General features: G+C 42.7%; 1 protein-coding gene across 1 annotated transcript in view; it reads right to left on the bottom strand.

Annotated features, from left to right (window-relative positions):
* The window catches only part of LOC129863804 (LHFPL tetraspan subfamily member 2a protein), a 61,384-nt gene that overhangs the window by 10,740 nt on the left and 32,028 nt on the right, over nucleotides 1-18,616 (bottom strand). The window lies entirely within an intron of this gene.

Below are 18,616 nucleotides of genomic sequence, written 5' to 3'. Positions count from 1 at the left end.
CACACACCCACCCCTCCTCCCAGACACACACACAAACACACAACTCAGGCAGTGCACTGGATAATATCATCACTAATGGCATCGACTGAATCTTCTACCAGACCGAAAGTTTAAATGTGTTGTAGGCTAATTGGCCATGCCAAATTTCAGTACCAACAGGTCATTGGTGTATTCTACAGAACATGTCATCTTGATTATCAAAACGTTTTAAGATAAAGGATTCACACGCCGGTATAAATTACTACCAAAGGACAATAGGACACACAAGCGAGTATAAAAGAGTCGACAGTTGAATCATCTACTTCATGAAATGACAGCCTGATGTGATCGCACGGGTGAATTCAACGTCAATTAAGCTGCGTTCGTGTGTGGGGTTAACCGTGCGCAGCGGAGGAGAAGTGAACACAGGCACATGCCACCGTCCTAGCTAGGACACTAAAATGTTGCGACAAATCACCATGCAAAGGAGAAGCATGTAGGCCTCTTACAGCAACATTTGATCAGTAGCCTAGGCTGGCTACTCCACTACAAGACCTTTAGATTGCACCATACAGCAACGCTGCATTCAACCGTACTGGCGATGCAGTGAGAAACTAAAATGAAAAAGAGGTTTTAAGTTTAAATGTTACAACAACCTAGCCACGTTTTTGTTATTTGGAGTTAAATACCTCTCGATTCGGGTCGCAGTATATTTTGCATACCTGCAAGCATAGCAGCAAAGGCTGGACAAAATATCATTGATCTCTTCTTTTGTTTTAATATGTATTTAAAAAATGCTACATACAGAATCCTATTGTAAAGGGATATATATTTTTTCTAATAAAACAACGGCCAGTTTGGGTCGCAGTTTGTGGACACGTTTTTTTTTTAGGCTATGTCTGGCCCACCAATTGTTTTTTTTTTCTTCCAATATGGCCCTGGCACTGATTGAGTTTGACACCCCTGCTCTAAGAGTCAGTGGCGTAGCGCAGCCATGGTGAACGAGAATAACGGTGAATAAAACTTGGGCTTGTTTTAAATGAGTCACCAACCTCCTTGTCAGGCTTAAACCGAGCCAGACCTGGAGAGGAAGAGAGGAGGAGAGGAGGAGGAAGAGACGGAGGAGGTCAAGAGAGAGGAGGCCTGGTCACACAGATGTCTAGATGCATGTCAGTGTTCGTTTGAAGTGGGGGCCTCCTCTCCTTTCTGAGTGTCTTCATGTCTGAGAGCCAGGAGGAACCCGGCTGCTCTGTTTTGGTTTCCCCCGCAGAGCTCCGTGACTCACGGGGTCAGAAAGGAGAGATGTGGAAAGAAGGGATGACGGATTCTTTGACAAATGGATGCAGACGGAGGGAAAAAACAAACGGCAGTCTCAGATGAAACAGCCCGCGCCGCTGACCTGCGGTCAGTTACCAGCTGATAGCTCCGCGGTGGTTGGAAAGCCAGGCTGCTAACACATAACAGATCTAGAGTCAGCCTGCTTGAGATAAGCCTGCTGACACAGCCATTTTATAAACACCAGCACTACAGGACTCACAAAACCCCAGTGTCACCATCACTTAAAAGCTACAAAAACACTACCAGCATATATCCCAGTGACATGAACATGTCATAAGCTCTATCAATGTCGGGAGGGGGGGGGGGGGGGGGGGGGGGGGTAACCCTATCTATCTCACAACAACACCGTCATCTCACAGAGTCTGTCACTCGCTGGAGAGTTGAAGAGATAACCTAGTGACACTCTGACTCCATCTAACAACGCACCATTCACTACCATCACTAGAAGGCTGTGGGATAACAAGCCGTGACGACATTTCACAACTCGGCCATTCCACACACCATCTCGAAACAGGAACCAGATAGCTGACCCACATGGCTTGGTTTCACAGCAAAACAAATAGACAATAAATAAAGCATGCCAATAGACTAGAGCTGATTTGTGTTTTTTGAGGTCGGTTCTGTTTTGGGTTTGATTATTTACAGCATTATGTGGGTTGAATGCTGAAACAACACTGAATAAAACAATAACAACATTAAACAAGTCCCATGATGGTAGTGACTGCCCCTTTCTGCGTATCACTTATTAACTATAATGTATTCACATTACTTTACTTTAATAAAATATAGGTTTTTATTTGATGATTTTATTAGTTCAGTCCAAGTCATCATCTCATGCCTATTGAGCTGCTGCCTGTGCTGTCTGCCAAAAATCACTATTTTAGTAGTTCTTCAAAGTAAATAAGACATACTTTTATGACTGCTGAATACAAAACTATCAATCACTTAGATCATGTATATTTCAGGCTCGTGAAGCAACTGCTCGCCATCACTCTCTCCTCAGTCTCCTTGTCTGCTCCTCACAGACCGGACAAGTTTAAGTGGGTGCGCAATGGATTATGGTCATTGTAGTTAATTACCACGTTTTCTGCAGAATATTGACCTGTTGGAAACTACAACTTCCCATTACATCACACAGTTCAGGCTTGACGTGATTTATCTCTACAGAAAAGCACACAGGGAAAAAAAAAACTGGATGGAATAAACCGACGTTGGTCAATTAGTTGTTTAAAACCGACAAATAACCAACATTTCGGTTAATCACTACAACAGACGTTGGAGAGATAACCCGGAGAAACATCAGTCAGAGGAAAAAATAAACCCAATCCCACTGGCATTACTTCAAAAGCCAGGCCTTTTCACAAACATTTATCTTCTTTTATCTAACTGTTAGTTTACCTAAAAACACATTTTAATTTACAGTCCAACATGGCACATAGACACTAACATAAGGCAGCTTAGCAGTCCATGTGAACCACCATATTCATGTAATAAAGCACAGCAAGGAGATCATGCTACAGAACACCAACGCAGCAGTAAATTACTGGAATGTAAAAGCTGCTGGCTTAGAAACCACAAGTTGTATTAAACAGTTGATGAGACCAACGGCAAGGCAGTCACGTGTTGATGGCTTCATTCTCAGGTCAGGCTGAGGTTGTGTCTCTCACTGGGTCTCTGGATCTCAATGAAGTATCTGGGTCTACTGGGAATCACTCACTCTCTCACTCTCTCATAACTCATCTGACAGCTGAGTGGATCCTTCCAGGTGACATTTCGGCCTTTCCCAGGAGCGAATATGGGAATGTTGGATCTGGAGCAAGAGCTGAGTTCACAAATTTATCTGTGTGGAACTTTTAAAGGGTCAGAGGAGGACGCACCTTATTACACACGCACACACGCACACGCGCACACACACACACACACACCTGGAAGGACAGGGATTTTTATTTTATTTTGAAGTCGTAAACTTTCCTGAGTGTGCTGAAAAGGACACCACTTACATAAGGTTCTACCTTCTCAGCAGGCTCACTAACTAGCGCTGCGTTTTCCATCAAACAACTCCAGTCATGAGTGCAGACTCCTGAGCACATCAGTGAGTAGTAAAACTGTGTCTGGTATCGTGAAGCACTGTGACCGGAGAGATGGTTACACAGCTCTTTTTCCTCTGTTCTCTGAACCACTACCTTCCCTCTCTCCCTCCCTCCCTTGCTTCCAACTTCCCTCCCTCACCAGCTCATGGGAATCCCTCAGCCCGTTCCTGGACAGTGTGTGGGGTGTGGGAGGGAGGGCCGGTGTGGGAGAGTCTGGGGGGGACATGGGGCCAGGCAGTCATCCAGTCTGGGGAGCAGGGTAAGGAGCGAGGCGGCTCGTGGAGCGGCCTGGAGCAGAGCCAGGGGCCGGTGGTAACTAGGGCTGTTGCGGTGACCGTATTACTGCCACACTCATGTAGGCAGTCAAATTCCACGTGACCGTTTAGTCATGGTAATTAAGCTTCTCCAAGCTCTGATGCTGCTGATGGTCATTAGTAGCCAACCAAACTTGCTAACTGCCTGGTACTCAGCACTCTATTGTCCCTCTAATCACTCTGGCATCAATGCAAATGTCATCTAAAATCTAATCAAACACTTCATGACAGCCCATGAGCTCATATTGCGCAACATTTCTATAGGCTATGCAATTGCGCAAGAAAATAGAGTGATGGCCTCTATTAAAAAGAGGAGGATCCCATCAGCTTTCTATAGGCTAGGCCTCCTATATTTATTTCTCAACTGAAGCAAATATTAAGCACATTGCTTATCTTTACAACAGGAGTATAGCCTACCTGGCTGGTATGAACATGAATCACGGGAAAAGCGTCCTCCATTTGCTATTTAAGTACATAGATGACAGGTTTATGATAATAGTCCATGCTAAATCCTAACAAATTTCACACATGTATTATGTAAAGACAAGATTAAATCAAGAATAGTGTGATGGGTGACAATATTAGCCTATCACTTATATATATATATATATATATATATATATATATATATATATATATATATATATATATATATATATATATATATATTATCACTTGTGAATGATGCCCAGCCAAGGCAAGAAACAATGTATTTTTCCCCTTTTTCCCCCGAATAGTCGCTCGCCTCATGTAGCCTAGCACATAGGCCTATATGTTTTGATAAGGTTTGTATCACAACTAAAGTGGCCAAATAACTAGTAGGCTATGTGTGGAAGCCAGGAGAAGCCAAGAGATGCTAAATGTGTTTATGTTAATTAACGATCAATTACCGTGAGACCGACAGTTATTTGCTTGACAATCACCGGCTGACGAAATTTCGTGACCGCCACAGCCCTAGTGGTGACGCGTGTTCTGCCGAAGCTCTCTACCTCCTGGTCGTTTCGGTCACACGGCCCCCATGGAGAGGGTTAGTCTGCTCTGCTATGAGGTCACACTCCCTTTAGGGGGGCTTAGTGTGTGTGTTTAATTCATTATGTGTGAGCTAGGGAGATGATACAATGACAGCATACTGACATTTTGACCTCTGTTATCCTGTTGAAATATCAACAGCCCCCTGCCTTTCCTCCCTCAGTTTCATTCTCCTCTCTTCTTCCACTGAAGAGACAGAACGTCCCAGATCTGTGGGTGGCTAGCGACTGTGTGTCGCGTGGTGTGTTTCCAAGTCTGGTGAGGTCATAAGAACAGGCGTAGGATTAGAATGACTTTTATTAAATCACAAATGTGCCTATTAACTAAACACATGCAAACAGGCCCGACGACCTCAACCGGACAGGATTAGTCACTGTCTTGATCCAAAACAACTTTTCCAGTAACTCTTTCTACTTTTCAACACACACACACACACGCCAGGTCGTTCTAGTTCCTAGTTGAGTCAGTCTCTTGAAACAAGAACCTGTAGATGTCCTGACACCTGTGATGTTCCACAGACTCCAGTTCAAACAGCGACAAGAGGAATGATTCTGGCTCAGTCATGTGCACCGAGACACTCTGGGACAGAGGTCAAACGTTTGCCGGCCAGTTGCAAAGACTAATTCCTCATTGACACACACACACACACACACACACACACACACACACACACACACACACACACACACACACACACACACACACACACACACACACACACACACACACACACACACACACACACACACACACACACGGATGTTGTTTAAAAACACTTAGCAAGCAGAAAGGATCTGAAGCAGCTGGAGGTAGGTACACAGAGCAGGATCAACTGACCTGCTTTGAAGCTTAGGCCACTTGGCCTTTGACTCCAACCGGCAGGGGTGCCTGATTGCAGTGTGTGCGTGTTTGTGTGTTTGTTGGAGGGGATAGATAGAAGAGACAGATAGCGCATTGAATTGACAGAGACAGGGAGACAGAGGGACAGAGAGAGAAACAGAGAGACATATGGACAGAGGGTCAGAGAGAAACAGAAACAGACAGAAAAGTGATGAGAGGAGAAGTGGACAAGTCTGGGCATGTCTAGTTTAGGGATGGGCATGAGTATGTCAAAACTCGATCTTTAACCAGAGATCAAATATTTTTCAAATACTGTCAGACTATTTGGTGGAATGTGCTTTGTGGCTGCCCGAATGGGCAATTGCAAATGTGTCCCGATTAAATTAGTAAAAAATGAAGACAACGTGAATTTGCTTCGACTCTAGTGTTCCGTTTTTCCATGTGCATTTGCGGGTCACAACAGAAAAGAAACCAAGCCAAGCGTCACACAGTTAGTTCTCCTCCCTAAGTTCCAACCGCTCCCTCTACTCACTGTTCCAAAATGTGATTTTTACGCAACAGGACAGTTAACCTGCGCTGCCCTCAAACCAAGACACATGCCTTCTGCTAATTATCTATAGGCTAATATCAACTTGTGGATTTGAAATCATTTTCAAACAAGTTTTATTTTCTAACAACAGTTTGAATTGAGGTGTGGACCGCCTCCTCATTAATTCACATAGAAGCAGCCCATTTCACTGTTGCGGACAATTTTCAGTATTCAGACCCCTTTACTTGTTCACATTTTGTTATGTTACAGCCTTATTCTGAAATGGATTACATAGTTTTTTCACCTCATCAATCTACACACAATACACCATAATGACGAAGCAAAAACAAGTTTTTAGACATTTTTGCAAGTTTATAAAAAATAAATACATTTAAATATTGACATTTACATAAGTATTCACATATTTTACGCACTACCTTTGGCAGTGATTACAGCCTTGAGTCTTCTTGGGTATGACACTACAAGCTTGGTATTTGGGGAGTCTCTCCCATTCTTCTCTGTAGATCCTCTTAAGCTCGGTCAGGTTGGATGGGGAGCGTTGCTGCACAGCTATTTTCAGGTCTCTCCAGCAATGCTCAATCGGGTTCAAATCCGGGCTCTGGCTGGGATACTCAAGGACATTCAGAGACTTGTCCCGAAGCCACTCCTACGTTGTCTTGGCTGTGTGCTTAGGGTCGTTGTCCTGTTGGAAGGTGAACCTTCGGCCCAGTCTGAGGCCCTGAGCGCTCTGGAGTAGGTTTTCATCAAGGACCTCTCTGTACTTTGCTCCGTTCACCTTTCCCTTGATCCTGGCTTGTCTCCCAGTCCCTGCCGCTGAAAAACATTGCCACAGCATGATGCTGCCACCACTATTCTTCACCGTAGGGATGGCACCAGGTTTCCTCCAGACTTTGATGCTTGGCATTCAGGCCAAAGAGTTCAAGCTTGGTTTCATCAGAGCAGAGAATCTTGTTTCTCATGGTCTGAGAGTCTTTAACCTGTTTTGGAGACTGGTTTTTGTTCGGAATTTCAGATGACTGACATGCCCAAAGTAAACTGCCTGTTACTCAGGCCCAGAAGCTAGGATATGTATATACCTAGCATTGGATAGAAAACACTCTGAAGTTTCTAAAACTGTTAAAATAATGTCTGTGAGTATAACATAACTGATATGGCAGGCGAAAACCCGAGAAAAATCCATCCGTATTTCTTTTGGAGGTCACAGGCCATTTCAGTGCTAGCCTATGGGAAATACCCAGATTGCAGTTCCTATGGCTTCCACTAAATGTCAACAGTCTTTAGAAAGGGTTTCAGGCTTGTTTTTTGAAAAATTAGCAGGTAGTTGGAAAAACTACAAGGTGTCTCATTAGAAAAGTATGTCTTGTTGGTGCGTGAATGAGGTGCGTGCTCTTCGTTATTTATCTTCCCTACTGAACATACTATTCTCCGTCTTAAATAGATTGTTTATTTAGATATTAGTACCTGAGGATTAATTAGAAACATCGTTTGACTTGTTTGGACGAACTTTACCAGTAACTTTTTGGATTTGTTTGAATGCATGTTGAATGAGTGGATTACTGAGATCATTGGCGCCAACTAAACATACTTTTTTGGATATAAAGAAGGACTTTATCGAGCAAAACGACCATTCATTGTGTAGCTGGGACCCTTGGGATTGCAACCAGAGGAAGATCTTCAAAGGTAAGTGATTTATTTAATCGCTATTTGTGATTTTGTGACGCCTGTGCTGATTGAAAAAGTATTTTGGTGTGGTGCACTGTCCTCAGATAATCACATGGTATGCTTTCGCAGTAAAGCCTTTTTGAAATCTGACAACGCGGTTGGATTAACAAGAAGTTCATCTTTTAAATGATGTATGACACTTGTATTTTTATGAATGTTTAATATTACGATTTTTGTATTTTGAATTTCGCGCTCTGCAATTTCACGGGATGTTGTCGTAATTGTCCCGCTAGTGGTTCATGTGCCAAAAGAGGTTTTAAGTAACTTTTGGCAAACTCCAAGCGGGCTGTCATGTGCCTTTTACTGAGGAGTGGCTTCCGTCTGGCCACTCTACCATACAGGCCTGATTCATGGAGTGCTGCAGAGATGGTTGTTCTTCTGGAAGGCTCTCCCATCTCCAAAGAGGAACTCTGGAGCTCTGTCAGAGTAACCATTGGGTTCTTGGTCACATCCCTGACCAAGGCCCTTCTCCACCGATTGCAAAGTTTGGCTGGGCGACCAGCTCTAGGAAGAGTCTTGGTGGTTCCAGACTTCTTTCATTTAAGGATGATGGAAGCCACTGTGTTCTTGGGGACCTGCAATGCTGCACACAGTTTTTGGACATTTTTCTCCAGATCTGTGCCTCGACATAATCCTGTCTCTGAGCTCTACGGACAATTCCTTCAACCTCATGGATTGTTTTTTGCTCTGACATGCACTGTTAACTGTGATACCTTATATGGACTCCCAAGTGGTGCAGCGATCTAAGGCACTGCATCTCAGTGCTAGAGGCGTCACTACAGACACCCTTGTTCGAATCCAGGCTGTATCACAACCGGCCGTGATTGGGAGAACCCACAGGGCAGCGCACAATTGGCCTAGCATCGTCCGGGTTTGGCCGGTGTAGGCCGTCATTGTAAATAAGGATAAGAATTTGTTCTTAACTGACTTCCCTAGCTAAATAAAGATTATATTTAGACAAAATATAGACAGGTGTGTGCCTTTCCAAATCATGTCCAATCAATTGAATTTACCACAGATGGACTCCAATGAAGTTGTAGAAATATCTCAAGGATGATCAATGGAAACAGGATGCACCTGAGCTCAATTTCAAGTTTCATAGCAAAGGGTCTGAATAGTTATGTAAATAAGGTATTTCTGTTTTTTTTATTTTATACATTTACAATTTTTTTCTAAAAACCTGTTTTCCCTTTGTCATTTTGGGGTATTGTGTGTAGATTGATAATGGAAAAAAAAGTATTAATCAATTTAGAATAAGGCTGTAACATAACAAAATGTGGAAAAAGGGAAGGGGTCTGAATACTTTCCGAATGCAATGAATGTTTGAGGCTTTACTGAACCGGACAAACTTAACTCTTCGATGAAAGCCCAACCACCCCCCCTGTGTTTCCTCAGATAAAGTATGCATATATTTGCGCAGTCTAGCACAAGCTTTTCCCCCCTGGCACATTTTCTGGCTGGCGCTTGCAAGGCCTACATTGTTGTTTTCCTGACTGTTGTTTTCCTGACTGTTGCGTCAATCGCAACTGGGTGTTCTAAATAAGCATTCTAATCACACCGGTCTGAGCGTACGCTGCAGGGACCACTGTAGAATGATCCTACCTGTGTGTTGGTACGCGTCAAAGGGTTAAGGCAAGTCTTTCAGGTCCTGAGGCAACAAAGATTCCCAGGCCATCACACTACCACCACCATGCTTGACCATTAGTATGAGGTTTTGACAGCGGAATGCAGTGTTCAGTTTTCGCCAGACATAATGTGACCAATGTCATCCAAAAAGTTGACTCAGGTTTGCCGAAAAGCACCTGGATGATCATCAAGACTCATGGAAGAATGTTCTATGGACAGATGAGTCAAAAGTAGAACTTTTTGGACGAGTGCCACTGCTGAGGTTACTGCCTTTTGAAGATTGTGTTCCATGATATAATATCACCAGTTGATTTTCCAATTTCAATAAATCAATCTTAAATATCACTTTTTTTATTGAATGAATACACACTACCGTTCAAAAGTTTGGGGTCACTTAGAAATGTCCTTGTTTTTAAAAAAAGAAGCCCATTTTGTCCATTAAAATAACAGTAAATTGATCATAAATACAGTGTAGACATTGTTAATGTTGTAAATGACTATTGTAGCTGTAAATGGCTGTTTTTTGTGGAATATCTACATAGGTGTACAGAGGCTCATTGTCTGCAACCATCACTCCTGTGTTCCAATGGCACGTTGTGTTAGCTTATCCAAGTTTATCATTTTAAAAAGCCTTAATTTCTCAGAACAAGAATAGACTGCCGAGTTTCAGAAGAAAGTTTCTGGCCATTTTGAGCCTGTAATCGAACCCACAAATGCTGATGCTCCAGATACTCAACTAGTCTAAAGAAGGTCAGTTTTTTTATTCCTTCTTTAATCAGCACGACAGCTTTCAGATGTGCTAACATAATTGCAAAAGGAGTTTCTAATGATCAATTAGCCTTTCAAAATGATAAACTTCAAATACTTAACACAAAACACAACTGGTATTTATTTTTTGTATTCGAGTACTCAAGTACTCAAAATGAAGAACATGCGAGTACTGGAATAGTCAAAATTTCAATGTCTGGTCAAGCGGAGTATCTGTAACTAAGATAAAACTGTAATATTTGCTTACAGTCGACATATCTACTAGTGTATCATAAGGCAGTGTATAGTGTGTGTAGGAAGGTAATGTTAGGAAAAAGCCTACTTCGATATTCCCCCTAGAGACAGATCAGATAAACCAGACAGGCAGAGCTTCAAGTCGTTAGCTATCATGAGCAAAACTTTCCCAGCAGTGTGACTCATGGCAGTGACTGGATTTATGATGTCTGTTACCCTCTTTCAGAAGACAGATGTAGGCTACGATTATTTAGGGATCATATTATTACACACACACACACACACACACACACACACACACACACACACACACACACACACACACACACTTGTGCTGAGCGATTAGTGCCTTTTGAGGTAGGTTCTGTTTTGGGTTGAATTCAGAATTAAACAATTAATACAATAAGTTCCATGATGGTAGTGACTGCCCATTACTGCATATCACTTATTGACCATCGTTTATTCACATTACTTTACTTTCATAAAATATTTGAATATGTGTATATTACATTGGTTTTATTTGATGACTTTTATTTAATTCCAAGTCACCAAGTCAGCTGCTGCCTACGCTGTCTGACAAAATCACTATTTTAGTTGTTCTTCAAAGTAAATAAAGCATACTTATAAGACAGCTGAATACCAACATTCAGTCACTTAGATCATGTATTTTCAGGTAGAGATACCTCGCGAAACAACTGCTCTCTATCCCTCTCCATTGTGCTTTCTTCTCTCCCTCTCCGTGTCCGCCCCACACTAACCTGACGTAGCAGACATAAAATAAATACATAGACCGGACAGATAGGCACGCAATTAATTATGGTCATTGTAGTTAATTACCACATTTTCTGTGCTAAACTATGTAGAATATTGGCCTGTTGGAAACTACAACTCCCTACTACATCGCACAGTTCAGGCTTGATCTGACTTAAACCTAAATAATTGAACAGACTTTGGTCAATTAGTTGTTTAAAAAACGGAAAATAACTGATGTTTCGGTTAATCGCTCAGCAATAACACACACATACAGATAAGACTCCCTGCAGGCTGCACTGAACCTGTGACCCTAGACTTACAAACCCTAGGGTGTGTCTGTGTGTGTGTACACAATACCACCCCCACTACACTTCATCTGCACTACAGAGGACACAAATCTGCCTGAGTCACAGTGTGACACAGTCTCAACAGCAGGGAGTCCCTCAGCACACTACCATTGACAGGAAACGATCTGCATATCTATGGAAATGCCACGGCTACGGTAAGCATCTCCCGGACGACGAAGTGGTTCATTCTGGGTGGTGGATGGTGCATGGTGGTCTCTCAATCGCATCTCTCTCCCTCCCTCCCTGTTTCTCTCTCCCTTCCTAGTCTCTCTCCCACTCCCTGGGGATAACTGTAGGTCAAACACTCATACATACACATACTGATGCTATTGATGGAAGGACTATACAGTTAGATCCACACATCAGGTTTTCATTAGGAAGACCCAGATAACGTCTTCCGTCCATCAACTCAGGGCAGGCAGGGGAACAACAGTATGTGTGTTTCTAGACATCCCCTAAATGCTGGCCCAGGGTCAGATTTCTTCAGATCCACTTAATGGTTAAGGTTATGATTTGGGGTTAGGCTTCTAACTATCCGTTCTTCTTGGACCACAGCAGGGCCTTTGGCATTGCAACTTTGGCTAGTTTATGCTTTTTGCAAATGACAGGGTCTTCACTCTCCACTCCTGTCCTGAAAACCACTTCCAGCTGCTATTGTACTGCAAAGCAACTTCTGAAACACGTGTTGCCTCTTCAAAAACATAAACCATTACAATAGTATAACATTCCCATGGCCTACTATAGACCTACTGAAAAACAACTTGGAGTCATCAGTGTGAGTCAGGATGAGGAAGAGACCCTCTTCACCTCTGGCATAAACACAAGATCAGAGGACACACACAGATGTATACACATACACACTTGCAAGCACATATTACCCCACCCCCCCACACACACACACACAACCTAGTCCTCTGGTAATAAAGTATGACTTAACAATGGTAGTAGTGTCAGTGTTTTGTGACAAATGTCTGTAGTGCTCAACATTTCCGTTGTGAGAATGCCAACCTTTGCCGGGGCTACTGTGTAACCTGCTCAACACTGCAGTTACATTACGATTCAGAAGAGGAACATAATATTTACATCCTATAGCATTTGTCACCCCCTTTGTTAGACTTGGGAAGCATTGCCAATCAGGAAAAATAACACTTGAAACTGTCTTCTAAACACTACGAGGTAGAGGTGAGTGTGGAGCGCTCTCATTGGCTAAGCTAAGCTAAACATTACAACAAGTAATGTTTGTATATACTCTGATGAGAGAACAGCTGGCACAAAACCAAACAGAAGATTCGAAAAACAAAATGGTTCAATCTGTTTGCCATATTCTCCTCCCTCAGTGCAGCTCTGCTGTAGATGTGTACTGGTGGTTCTATCACTGGTCCCCACACACAACTAACCACTCACTATCACTTGAGACGCCAGTCAGTAACTCCTCCCGTAACTCCTCCCGCTGGACTCTCAGGAGCCACAGCCTTGAGAGGGTCCACTTTAAAAGGTCTCCACAGGTCCAACAGGCCCTAAATTCCGAGATCCAACCTGGGACCTGATCGGATCCGGGTCCTAAATTCTGACTTTTGTCTCGGATCTGGGTCAGGTCTGATACAATTGCCAACTGGACCGGATTGGACCTGTCTTCTGTTAATTTACTGTTTGTGTGATGAGAACTGTGCAAGCTTGTTATCTGTGTCAGCCAATTGCAACTCAATAAAATGTATAGCTTAAATCCAGCTGAAACTGGCTCCGGTTGCTCACCACACTTGCGCCTGCTGCTGAGGTCAGAGAGAGAGAGAGAGAGAGAAAGAGAGAGAGAGAGCGAGAGAGAGTAAGAGAGAGAGAGCGAGAAAGAGTAAGAGAGAGAGAGTAAGAGAGAGAGTAAGAGAGAGAGAGAAAGAGAGAGCGCGCGAGAGAGAGAGAGCGCGAGAGAGAGAGAGCGCGAGAGAGTAAGAGAGCGAGAGAGAAAGAAAGAAAGAAAGAAAGAAAGAGAGAGAGAGAGAAAGAGAGGGTAAAGTTAAAGGAGAAAGTGTATAGTGAAAAGTAGCCGACAAGGGGAATGTCGTCGGGAATAAGTTGTAATATTGGAGTGGACAAAGATGAGAAGAATGTTGCCGAGGCCAAATGGACTGTGGTGCAACTCGCTATTCAGGTCTGATGCAATTTTCTACCTTTCATTTATTTATTTTCGTATTTCCTTTCAATTGTTTCGCCATTTATAATAACAATAATAATTATGGGCCTTTTGTAAAATAAATAGCATAATCCTATTGCTGTGATCTGTTGGGTAGCCCTATGGTAGGCAAACACTTTTCATTCTGTTGAGCCATTTTCGTTGGGCAAACGAAGTTCCAGCTGTAATGCTGTGTTTGACGATATATAATGTCATTACCGGTGGCCTACTATGCTACTTTCACTCAAACCATGACTTTTAATGCCGCAATATAATAACCTGTTCATATTTTCCCTATAAACAATGACGTGACTTACTTTTGATATTACCCTAATAAAGTTCAACAACTTGTGTGAAGGTTTGGTGTGGTATGGTTATTATTAGGCTTCGATACAGCAGCCCCGGCGTGCTCCAACTGACTCCGACAATTGAGGTGAGGAAGAATGTTTTTTACACCGACCAGAGTTACTTCTTTAATCAAAGGTATCTGGACATCCCTTCTAATTAGTGGATAAAGGTAGAACGTTGTGTGTTGGTGTCTGGTGGGCCCCTTTTCAGCCAGCCTGATGTTCCAACGGGTGGACATCAAAGCAAAAGCTTTTCCTATTGGCCAGTTTTAGAGGCGCATCCTTCATGAGGATGATGTCAGGCCAGTGGTTCTTCAAATCCACCTAAAATATTTAAACCTATCACATGAAAAAAACAGACACGTGGTTCTTTGTGAAAGGAGTGGAGAAGGGTTAGAGAAACCATGCATCGATCCACTTGAGATAGCAGAGCCGCAGAACACTTCACAATGTCTGCGACTATAATCCATCTGCTTTCATCTTCAGCCCAATATAGAGACTCCTCCGTGACCCTGGGTCTATAAATGCTACAAACAGAACTCTATCTGTCTACTGCTTGTGTGTGTGTGTGTGTGTGTGTGTGTGTGTGTGTGTGTGTGTGTGTGTGTTAAAGAGAGGTTAATGGTCTGTTTAAGGCCATACAGTGTGGTCTCAGTCTATAGTACCACACCAATGCTGATCTGGTTTTAATGCTGTTCTCAGCAGAAAAGAGATCATTCTAAAAGCCTCTTCAAATTCCTCCTCCGCTTTTTTCTTTTTAGCTTGCTGCCATTAAAATGCCCATCAAATGTTGCTGTACCGACAACCCTTATAGCTTTGTGTAGCTGCCACTTGTGTAATTTGGTTGGGGTGAGCTGAGCCTGACACTGACAGACAGCCAGACACACACACACACGTCTGACACGGTGTATCATTTTACCGATGGAGTGTGTATGGCAGGGCCACTCGGTGCTCTAAGGGTGATTCCTCTTGGCAGATTGTGGGTCTCCGACACAGAGCAGGCCTTCACATCAAAGACTGGAAGGATCAGAGGAGACAGCACAGACAGAAATACCCTTAGCTCTGAACATAGAAGCACACACACACACACACACACACACACACACACACACACACACACACACACTGCATCCCGTCTGCGCTAGCACGGAGCTCAAAGTACAGACTCACTGTACACGCGCACCCACACCCACACACACACACACAGACGGTGGGTCGTTTGTCTTCCTTGACACAGATCAATCAACAGCATACCATAGAGCTAAACAGAGTATGAGAGAGGGATGAGCTCTTAAAGAAGAGAAAGACAAAAAGAGAAAACAGGTTTGCTGACGACAGGCTGACCAGATCAATTTAGTTTGCTGACTTTGCTCCCTTGAATCAAGGTGCAGATAAAAAAAAACAGCTATTGTGACAGCAATATAGTGAATGCCTACATATACCGTACAAACAAACAAAGAAAACAGCCATTACAGACTATTGGGATGAAGGAGGAGATGAGGAGAGACCCCATATATACTATTGGGATGGAATGCACTTGAGTCCATTTTGTCTTGACTTAGGAGCCAGATCTCCAGACGTGCTTCACACAATATGATTCCAAGCAGTTAATACACGTCCATGTGTGTTTTAGATCAGTACTGTGCCTGTGTGTGTGTGTGTGTGTGTGTGTGTGTGTGTGTGTGTGTGTGTGTGTGTGTGTGTGTGTGTGTGTGTGTGTGTGTGTGTGTGTGTGTGTGTGTGTGTGTGTGTGTGTGTGTGTGTGTGTGTGTGTGTGTGTGTGTGTGTGTGTGTGTGTGTGTGTGTACGCGTTCTAAATCACCCCAGTCTCCAGCCATCGTCGAAGAGGTTATCCAGAGTCCCCTCATAAAATCCCAGTGGAAACTGATGGACGGACAAATGGAAAGAAGATGGAAAGACAACTCACTGTGATTCCTGATGAGTCTATTGAGTTTCCAGTCAGGGAAAAAAGCTACTAACGACAGGCCACTCTGCTCTGAGACTATTCCTGTTACACTGTCACAACACTGTGGTCCGGACCAGTTGAGACATCTCCAACACTTATAGAGGCAGCCTATACAGTACAGCAGTGGTTCTCAAACCTCTCCCCTGGGAGCTCCGGCCCTTCCATGTTTTTGATCTATTCCAGAGCTAGCACCTGATTGAACTAATCATCAAGCCTTTTGTCGCATTCATAACCATGTGGCGAGGTGGTAAGAAAAATCCAGTTGAACGGCCCCTCCAACTGGTAATTACTAGTGGGAAACTCGTCTATCATCCCTGAGCTCTGACTTCTTCCACATTGTGACCTCTGATGTCATCTACTAAGGAAATTGCCTTATTTTTGGCAGTTAAATGTACCAACAAAACATTAATTATAAAAAGCAATCTATCAATATGGTTTATGAATACTATAATTTGTTTACAAGCATGATTATGTTTATGGTTGACGCAGCTTGTTGGCCATTATTTATGACATCACAACTGGTAATTTCCACCATTCCACGTTCGCTCCTAGTTCAGGGCTACGACTAAACTGTGAAACATCTTGTGGTCCCCAAGGAGAGGTTTGAGAAGCACTCCAGTACAGTATACCGCAGGCCATTCCACGCCTGCATATCTGAGTCTACATACAGATGGTAAAGATACGTAATATGGTAAAGATACACACACACACTGTCATAAAGCTTACCTGACTGACCACCTTACACTATACATTCCTGCTTTACACAACGACAGCGTTGAAAAGCCACTGGAATGTCAAAACTTCCCCTGAAAAATAAACCGTCCATCCGTCCATCCATTTGGCACCTCTTAGGTGCTCTTCATTCCTGCGTGTAATGAAATGCTATTGGACTGACAAGACAAGCTGAAGCACTCTCAACTTCAGCAGTCAGCAACTCCATTAGCACCTATGTCAGAGTGAGGGGTCGTTCCACCTCAAAAAGCACAAGAAAGAGGATTTCGACATCCACCACCTCAGATTGTTCTGAAATTGTTTCTGTAGCTAGAAACAGATGAGATTATTATTCCTACAACATTATTTGTTGAAATATAATTTGATCTCTGATAAATTAAGCTAATTGATTGCATCCAAATTGTCAATTTTAATTCAAATAATATTCAATATATAGTACCTACCATCCGATTTTGACCAAACTTTTTTCTAACAATGAGTTAGACACGAAGAATCCAAAGGAATGGTCAAAGGAATGGTCAGAAGCCACTGACACCCCATACAATTCCCACCCCAACTGGCAAGTAGCATGGAGCTGCGGCTTTGAGTATTGTTTCTCTGTAATGTATCTCCAGTGAATTTGGTGATGTATTTCTCCCTGTTCAGAAAAATTAGTTATTGAAGTTAATGTCTCATCCTACATCCTGATATTACCAGGTTCTGACCACTAGATGGTGCTGTTTTGGGTGTTTTATTGACCATTTATTTGGATTTCTTATGCCTTACTCATTGTTGGAAAAAAGTTTTGTCCAAATCAGATGTTAGGTACTATATTTACTGAATATTATATGAATCCTATAAATGAAAATGCCCAATATGGATGATCAAATTATATTCCAACAAAATAATGTTGAAAGAATGCTAATCTTATCTGTTTCTAACTACAGAAACGATTACAGGACTGAGATTGTGGGTGTCATGGCTTGCTGAAATGACATGGAATGACCCTGTAGTGAATGTCTAGTACTGCTATTAGCAGATATCGTGGTTGTATACTGTATCTTTTCATGTAGTAGGGACTGAGGAGGTGTAAACACAGTGCTGTGTTGAAGGTGAGAAAAAAGAGAAAAGATAAGGAGGAAAGAGAAGGACAGCTCAGCTGAGGGGCTGTGGTTGGATCCACCCGTCACAGATGTCTCAATGCCTTTCCTTTTCTCTTCTCTTCCTCCACATTCTTTCCTTCCTCGTGTGTATGTTCGTATATGTGTTTGAATTTTGTGAGGGTGGGGGTATTGGGCCTCGATACTCAAGCCTATTACAGAAAGAGACTTGGACGGGGGTCCAGGTGTGTGTGTTAGTTTAAGTGTGTGCGTCTTCTTCTTCTTCTCACATTGATATGGCCCTTTAAAACTTGCGATGCGGAGAACACGGACGCAATCACAGAATCCAGACATTAATATTTGGAACAATATTCAGAAATGTATTGAACTTAGTAAGGATTCAAGTAAATGTATTGAAAATGAATTAATTTGCCTAAGTTTATCATAATATATGAACAGAATGCATGAGTGATTCGTATTTCCTGCAACTTTCTGAAGAGCAATGAGAATTCCCCGTCTGTGTACATCGACCACCTTGTGTAGCCGTTAGCATGATGCTAATTAAAAGTCTTCTGGTAAGATGGAAAGGCTTTCCCAAAAACCTTAATTAAATGTTAAATACAAAGCAGTGCATTCGGAAAGTATTCAGACCCCTTGACTTTTCCCACATTTTGGTACATTACAGCCTTATTCTAAAATGTACGGTATTTGTTTTGCAAACTCTACCATCACATGAAC

Source organism: Salvelinus fontinalis, chromosome 10 (genome assembly GCF_029448725.1).
Source record: "Salvelinus fontinalis isolate EN_2023a chromosome 10, ASM2944872v1, whole genome shotgun sequence".
In the NCBI taxonomy this organism is placed as follows: domain Eukaryota; kingdom Metazoa; phylum Chordata; class Actinopteri; order Salmoniformes; family Salmonidae; genus Salvelinus; species Salvelinus fontinalis.
This window is presented reverse-complemented; position numbering and strand designations above follow the sequence as displayed.